At 43.7% G+C, this 7653-nt stretch overlaps 1 pseudogene; it reads right to left on the bottom strand.

Moving 5' to 3' along the window:
- Nucleotides 1-4954: 4954 nt before the first annotated feature.
- LOC104868865 lies at nt 4955-6331 on the bottom strand (annotated as a pseudogene).
- Between the last annotated feature and the right edge of the window lie 1322 nt (nt 6332-7653).

Genomic DNA, 7653 nt, shown 5'->3' with positions numbered 1-7653 from the left:
GTTACTTTGCTTTTTTTTTTTTTCCTATGACACAGTCTTGTTATGTAGTCCAGGCTGGACTCAAACTCACGGCAATCCCCCTGCCTCAGCCTCCCAAGTGCTGGGATTACAGGCGTGTGCCACCATGCCTGGCAATATTTGCATTTCTTAATGACTGGTGTTGGGATTTTTTGTTTGTTTGTTTAACCTTTTTGAGACAGAGTCTCACTGTGTAGTCCAGTAGTCCAGGCTGGTCTTGAACTCACTATGTGGCCCAGGTTGGCCTTGAACTCAGAGCAATCCTCCTGCCTCAGCCTCCCAAGTGCTGCGATCACAGGCATCTACTGCCATGCCTGGCCCTGACTGGTAGTTTTTGTGAGACCTGACTGAGCTAAAGTGATTCCTTGTTGGCCAGCTAATGACCCCAGAGACTGCTGTGTTCCCCTCCCCTTATCAAACAATGGGTACTGAGGACACAACATTCAGTTTTGGCCTTAACTTGTCGGGATGGAAAGCTTGGGTCAGCACTCTCAAGGACCATTTATCATTATATTGCTCATCCTCATGTTTGGTCCCTGCATGAAAAAATGGATATCAAAACTCATACATCAGAGAGTAGTTGCTGCCCAACATTATCAGACGCTAATTATGTGGAATAATGAAAATTGGTATGAACATAACAAGGGGTAAGGAGTTAGTCCTAAAACAAAGGGAGGAATGATAGGGAAAACTTTTATAAATAGCAAAAGCCTGTAGAGTGTTACAATGTAGAATGGCTTCTGCTGTCTCTAACAGCAGTTTGTTTTGTTTAGCTCAGAACTAATAGGCACGGAAGGCACTAATTGCTGACTGAGGCATTTGGTCTTACCCTGAGATAACAGGGCACAGCAAGGTCTTGAGCTCAGTTGAGACTGGAGCCACTTGATCGTAAAAATGTCTAAATGAAAGAACCATCGTTAACATTTGCTTTCCTGACCCTGAACACCCCCTCCTATGGGCTAGGATAGATAGCTAGGCAAATCTTCAAGGTAAACTCCCCAACTGCAAAGAACTGTTATGTCTGGGTTGCAAGTTAACTGTCTTGTGACCGTGATTTGTATATCTGTAAATGAAATGCAACCACTTGAATGTGGTCATGGCTGTAAACCCTATAAAACCTATGCACAATCCTGTAACGGGGCTTCACTTCTCTTAGAGAATGGAGTCCACATGTGTGAAATAAACTTCTTTTGGTCTTATCTGTGTCCCGGTATTTGGTGTACTCGCTGGCTTGGTACAACAGTTTTGAGCATCTTTTCATGTACTTATGATCTCTTTGTATAATCTTTGGAGAAATGAAATACCTGTTTAGCACCTTTGCCAAATTTTAGTTGAGTTTAGTTTGTTTGTTTGTTTTGTACCGGGGATCGAACTCAGGCCCTTGCACTTGTAAGGCCTGGCAGAACCAGTGAAACAAATCCCTGGCCCTGTTTTGTTTGTTTTTGAGACAGCATCTCACTCTTCAGCTCAGGCTACCCTTGAACTCTTGCTCCTCTTGACTCAGCCTCCCAGGTGCTAGAATTACAGGAGTGTGTTACCATGCCGTGCCATTTCCTTTGCCCACCTCCCTTTTTTTCAATACTACAATTGAAAAGCCTCATGCATGATAGGCACGATTTCTATCCTTGTGCTACTTCTTCACCCTTTTCAAAATTTTAAGTTTTAGCTCATATATTTAGCTATTTAATGCTCTTTTTAAAAGATATTTAATGCTCTTTCAGTTAATTGTGTATAGTAAGGTAAAGTCTACCTTCTTTTGTACGTGGATGCCCAGGTTTTTATTGTTATTGGCGGTCAGTTTGTTGTTTTTGTTTATTTTGGTAGTAGGGATTGAATGCTTGGCCTTTGCATTAACCAAATCCCAGTCTTTTTTTTTTCGGTTTTTTGAGACAGGGTCCCACTATGTAGTGAGACTGAACTGGAACTCACTATGTAGCCCAGGCTGGTCTCGAACTCACAGCGATCCTCCTGCCTCAGCCTCCTGAGTGCTGGGATTACAGGCGTGCGCCACCACACCCGGCCCCAATCCTTTTTTACTTTAACATAATGTCTCCTAAATTGCTAAATTGTCCTCAAAATTTACAACCTTTGTGCTCCTGCCTCTCAGAGCAGTAACAGACATGAGGCATCACTGTTGACTACGAATGTCCTGTTACTGGAACCCTTTTCTGAAAAGACCATTCCTTCCCTACCGAATAATCTTGGAAACATCCTTGAAAAACAATGACCAGGGGGCGAGGGCCGGAGTGGCTGGTGGTCGTCAGGAGGGAGCGTGGGGGGTACTGAGGTGCCGGAGGCGCTGGACTGTGGCCTAAGGGGCCCGTGTGGACTTGGCCACTGCTGCTGGCCCCAGCCTGTGCAGTGTCCTCACCCAGGCAGTTCTGGGCGCCCCTCCCATTCTGGCGTTCAGAGCCACTGGGCCTGGCAGGCCCTGGATCGGAATTTGGAAAAGACCCTCCCAGTCCAGAGGCCAGGGGTCCTCTGGGCTTCCGAGGGAAGTCTACTGAGCTTTGGGCATGTGGTCTGCCCTTAAAAGGCGAGCAGAGACTGGCATGTGTGACCACCCGGTTGTCTCAGGAGACTTCTGCCATAGACAGCCTGTGGGATCGCGTGGTCTCAGGCTGCCCAGCGGCCCAGGCCCACCCAGTGAGTAGGCGGCTCCCTCCCCAACTGGAGGAATGGGCAGCTGCGAAGTAAAGATTCTTAGTCACTGTTTCAGAAGAAAGACTGCTTGAGTAGTAAGTTTCTGTGCTCTAGCTCTGGAGTTGTGGGCATAGGACAGGAACTTCTGGATCCCTCCTTTCCCTGCTTTTGCAAGAGTTTAGAAGCATGTACTTCAACCAACCCACCTCCCAAAGAAACAGAGTTGTTAAAGTCATACAACCTCTAGGAGCCCCAGGTCCGTGTGCTGCAGGGGCACGCCAGACTTTTAAGGGCAGGCAGTTGTGATCAGAGGTAATTGTGATCACATCCAACTGTGTAGCCTCTTATCAGAGGTCAGGCAGGCATCATGCCACAGCAGCTCTGAGGACCCTGCCCTCCAAGGCCTGCACCTAGGTGAAGTTGCACCATCCAGGGAAAGCCATGGGGGTTGTTCCTGTGGGAAGGTGTGATTAAAATATTTGAAGTAGAAGCTTTGCTGTCTCAGGAGACTGATGAGAACCAGGAGAAACTTTAGAGGACGAAGTGATTCCTGGGCTCCTACAGCAGAATCCCAGAAACTCTTGAACTTCAGGGACATATCTGTGGATCTCACCCAGGAGGGGTGGGAGCAGCTGGCCCCTGCTCACCAGAATCTGTATCAGGAGGTGATGCTGGAGAATCACAGGAACCTGCTGTCAGGGGGATGTCACTTTTCCAAGCCTAGTGTGATTTCACAGTTGGAGAAGGAAAAGAGCCATGGAGGACAGAAAAAGACCTAGGAGATCCCAGCACAGACGTGAAGAGTAAAACAGAAACCAGCAGGTCAACTTAGAAAAATGAAATAACCCAGGAACAGTAATACCATGGCATTATGATGGAAAGGTTCATAAGCAATGACGTCATTTATTCCACACTGAGAAAAGTCTCTAGATGTGATGATGTTTTAGAAGGTCACCAGGAATCCTATTGGGCAGATGTGAGGCAAGCCATTTTAACCCACAAAAAGAGAGGCCAAGAAGCTAAGAAATTTGTGGAAAATAATGAGTTATTTTATTTTTTTAATTTTTAAAATCTTTATTCTGTTGCCAGGGATTTAGCTCAGTGGTTCCGCCACCTGCCTTGCAAGCACAAGTACCTCAGTTCGAATCCCTGTACCAAAAAAAAAAAAAAAAAAAAAAAAAAAAAAATTCTGTTTTGTAACTTTAATTGAAGCATTGCTACTCATTTTTAACTCTTTCTGAAAAGCACCAAATTTCATGGTGGTACACACCTGTAATCCCAGCACTTGGGAGGCTGAGGCAGGAGGATCACTGTGAGTTTGAGACCAGCGTGGGCTACATAGTGAGTTCCAGGTCAGTCTCAACTACATAATGAGACCCTGCCTCAAAAAAAAAGCACCCAATTTTAAAATCTAAGTCATTTTTTTAAAAAAATCATCAAGAACAATCTTCTGAAAGAAAATAGTGGTGCTCATTCCTCCAAAGTTCCAAATTTAAGTTCTACCAAAATCAAAACAAAACAAAAACACACACAGAAATACAAAGTAACAAAAATCAGGGCCAGGGATTTGGCTCAGTGGTTCCAGCGCCTGCCTCACAAGCACTGGACCCGAGTTTGATCCCCAGTACCAAAAAAAAAAAAAAAAAAAGTAACAAAAATCACATTCTGGGGGGGGGTCAGTGCATTTAGCAGTCTTTGCTATACTGTCTAATTGTCCTTCAGCTGACTTTAAAAAAAAAACACCCTAGGGCCAGGGATTTAGCTAAGTGGTTCCAGTGCCTGCCTCACAAGCACTGGACCCAAGTTTGATCCCCGGTACCAAAAAATAAATTAATTAATTAAATAAAATAACACCCTAGCTAGTCAAAATATATGTTTTCCAGGGGCTGGGGATTTAGCTCAGTGGTTCTGCCTCCTGCCTTGCAAACACAAGAGCCCAAGTTCGATCCCCGGTAGCAAATGGAATACATACATATATATTGCCTCACAAGCACTGGACCCAAGTTTGATCCCCGGTACCAAAAAATAAATTAATTAATTAAATAAAATAACACCCTAGCTAGTCAAAATATATGTTTTCCAGGGGCTGGGGATTTAGCTCAGTGGTTCTGCCTCCTGCCTTGCAAACACAAGAGCCCAAGTTCGATCCCCGGTAGCAAATGGAATACATACATATATATATATTAAAAGAGAAAACAAGGAAGTCACAATTCTCTGACTCATTTTGATGGCATGTACAGCATATGGAGGTCAGAAAGGCTTTCTGAAGCACACATCATTGGGATATTCATCTTCAGGGTTTAGCTTTCTTCCAATGTAAAATACCCACAATTCTAAGTATGAAGGGACAAAGATGATCCAAGACGATTCAAGAATTCCACAGGACAATACAGGTATCCAAGTGGTTCGTCACAGAGCAACAGGGCTTCCGTCAAATTGACACAGTTCTCCTGTGTAAAATACTTCCTATCCTGTTTCAATACTTTCATTGAGAGGTCAAGAATCAGTCTGAGAAATTCCCTTGTGGAATCTTCTTCTGGAGATGTGGAGATTGGACAGTTGTCAAATCATTAATCATATAATCAAACTCTCTCCTTTCTTTGGCATACCTCTTCAGTACTGGAATATAGTCTTCTATTAGAACCTGTTAGCAGTCTCCTTTAAGAATGTCTAAGATGTCACTATATGTTTTGCACATGTATTTCTTACATGTGTCAACCACCATTTGGTCAATCTCTACCACAGTGACCATTTTTGGTTTCAGTTTGACTGTTTCACATAAAATGCCTCCATCTCCACCTCCCAGAATCAGTATGTCTTTGCCAGTGTAATCTTTGCTACTGCCCATGATGGCCTGGGTATATGCCAAACCACTCTCTGCCGAATTAACATCCCACTAAGGATGAGAATATTTCTAAACTGCTTCGAGTATAGAACTTTAATGTTCTGGTAAGGCGAATCTTCATCATATATTACCTCATCGTCTATATCATACTCAACCAGGTGCCCATCAGCAGTGGGCCAGTATCTGTTGATGGCCCTCCTTGAACTATGGCTGGTAAACACTTCACCTGCCTAATACTGGCCTAACTTAATTCTTTCATTCTCTCTTCTACTTTGTTCAAAAGGTTGTCAGTTTCTTCTTTGCCCCGGACACCACTGTTGTAACTCTGAAGGTCCAGCAATACCAATCCACATAGATAAATTCTCAAATGGGAGAAGCTGCCATTTTTGTTTATGTAGGTAGCCATGATCCTGCCAGGTGTGCACCAAGTCTGCCATGCCCTGCTCCTGGAAAATGGACTGCAGACCTTTAAGAATGGTCTTACCATCAGCTTTGGCACCAAGATGAAGTGAAGCATGCTGTGCCGTGCTGCTGCCGTAGTGAGTCGAGGCCCTGCGCCATGCCTGGAAGAGGTGGCCATGGGAGACTGGGGGCCACACTGTGTGTCAGGCTGCTGCTGGTGGGTGGTTAAATGTTATTTTACAACAGAAGCTCTACAAATGTGACAATCCTAGGAAAAGGAACAAATACAAATTAGACTTGATTAATCAATAAGTTGCATAAGAACAAAAATCTATGAATATAATATATGTGAAAAAATGTTCAAACAACCCATTCACCTTACTGAACACATGAGAATCCATACCAGTGAGAAACACTTTGAATGCGAGGAATATGGCAAAACCTTCAGACATCACTCATCACTTAATCAGTGCCGAGAACTATAATATTGCTTATGCCCAAAGCAGGCTGTGAAGAGTTAACCCCACAATTGGCTTGTTTAGAGAAGTGAGTCCGGCTGAAGCCTACATGCTAAGATCAGAGTAACTTGTGCCCGAATTCCGTTCCCACAACTAAAACCTTTAGCCTAAAAAGACAGTGTTCCAATTACAGTCATATATTTTGTCTATTCTATTCCTAATTCGAGAATGCTTTGTCTTGTCCATTCTGAGCCTTGTTTACATTAATTTCCATAGAAACAACACAGTTGCCTTTACCGCAGTTCGTCGGCCATAAAAAGTCAGTGCTTAGGACTGTCCAGAACTTTGTTGGTCATCCTGGCACCCACTTTCTCTCGTAGTTCTGTCTCTTAGTATATCTTTTGCTCGGGCCCATCTTGCACACTGGGCAGGTGGGTACTACAACCTGACTACAGAGGTTTCTGGAAATTGGTGCTCATTGTGAGGGCTTGAACCACAACCAATCATCTGCTCAGTGAGACTACTCAAAATAAAAAGGAAAAAAGAAAAAGAATTGGTGATGCACTGCACCTCTCATCAAGGTCAAAGGCAAGCACAAAATCCAGGAAAAAAAAGAGGTATGTGGTTCAGCTTCAAGAAGGTAGTAAAGTTAGTCAGCTGGGACTAAAACATGGGGTAATCACTTTCAGCCCAAGCAGACCTGTGGTGTGGAAATAAATGCTGCAGAAGATAGATAAATGTAATTGCCATTTTTCACAAACAAGAACTTTAGATGTGGAATTTAGGATGTAAAAATAACATCGAGGCAGCTCAACAAAGAAGAAAAGTTATCTCCCTTGAGACTTTAATTGACAAGTTGGAGCCTTGTACATTCTGTTTTGTGACCCAAACAAGTGAGTCTGGGAGCCGCTCGAGCTTCTTCTCCATGGCAATCAGCTGCTGGTGAGAACTGTTTAGTTTTGGTTTTAGAACAACTGCTCACCAAATCTGCTGTCTTTCACATGTCAGATTGTCTCTCTCAGAAAACGTGACATCATTACAGGCAAATTGCAGTGCTTCCCCTCTGGAGGAGGTTGAGCTACCTTCCCCTCCGATTGAGTTGCTTGAGTTGCGTTGAGGAGGAGGTGGGGGCAAAAGCATGAGAAGAACTGCTTGGCTTTAGTACACCAGAAGGTGCAGACTGGCATCATGGTCAGACTCAGAGAGGGTTGAGCAGAGTTTTCACTCAGATTGGAAAGAACTAAAATGAGGAAAAAAAAAAAAAAAAAAAAAAAAAAAAAAAAAAAA

Source organism: Fukomys damarensis, unplaced genomic scaffold (genome assembly GCF_012274545.1).
Source record: "Fukomys damarensis isolate Sample0158 unplaced genomic scaffold, DMR_v1.0_HiC HiC_scaffold_38, whole genome shotgun sequence".
In the NCBI taxonomy this organism is placed as follows: Eukaryota; Metazoa; Chordata; class Mammalia; order Rodentia; family Bathyergidae; genus Fukomys; species Fukomys damarensis.
This window is presented reverse-complemented; position numbering and strand designations above follow the sequence as displayed.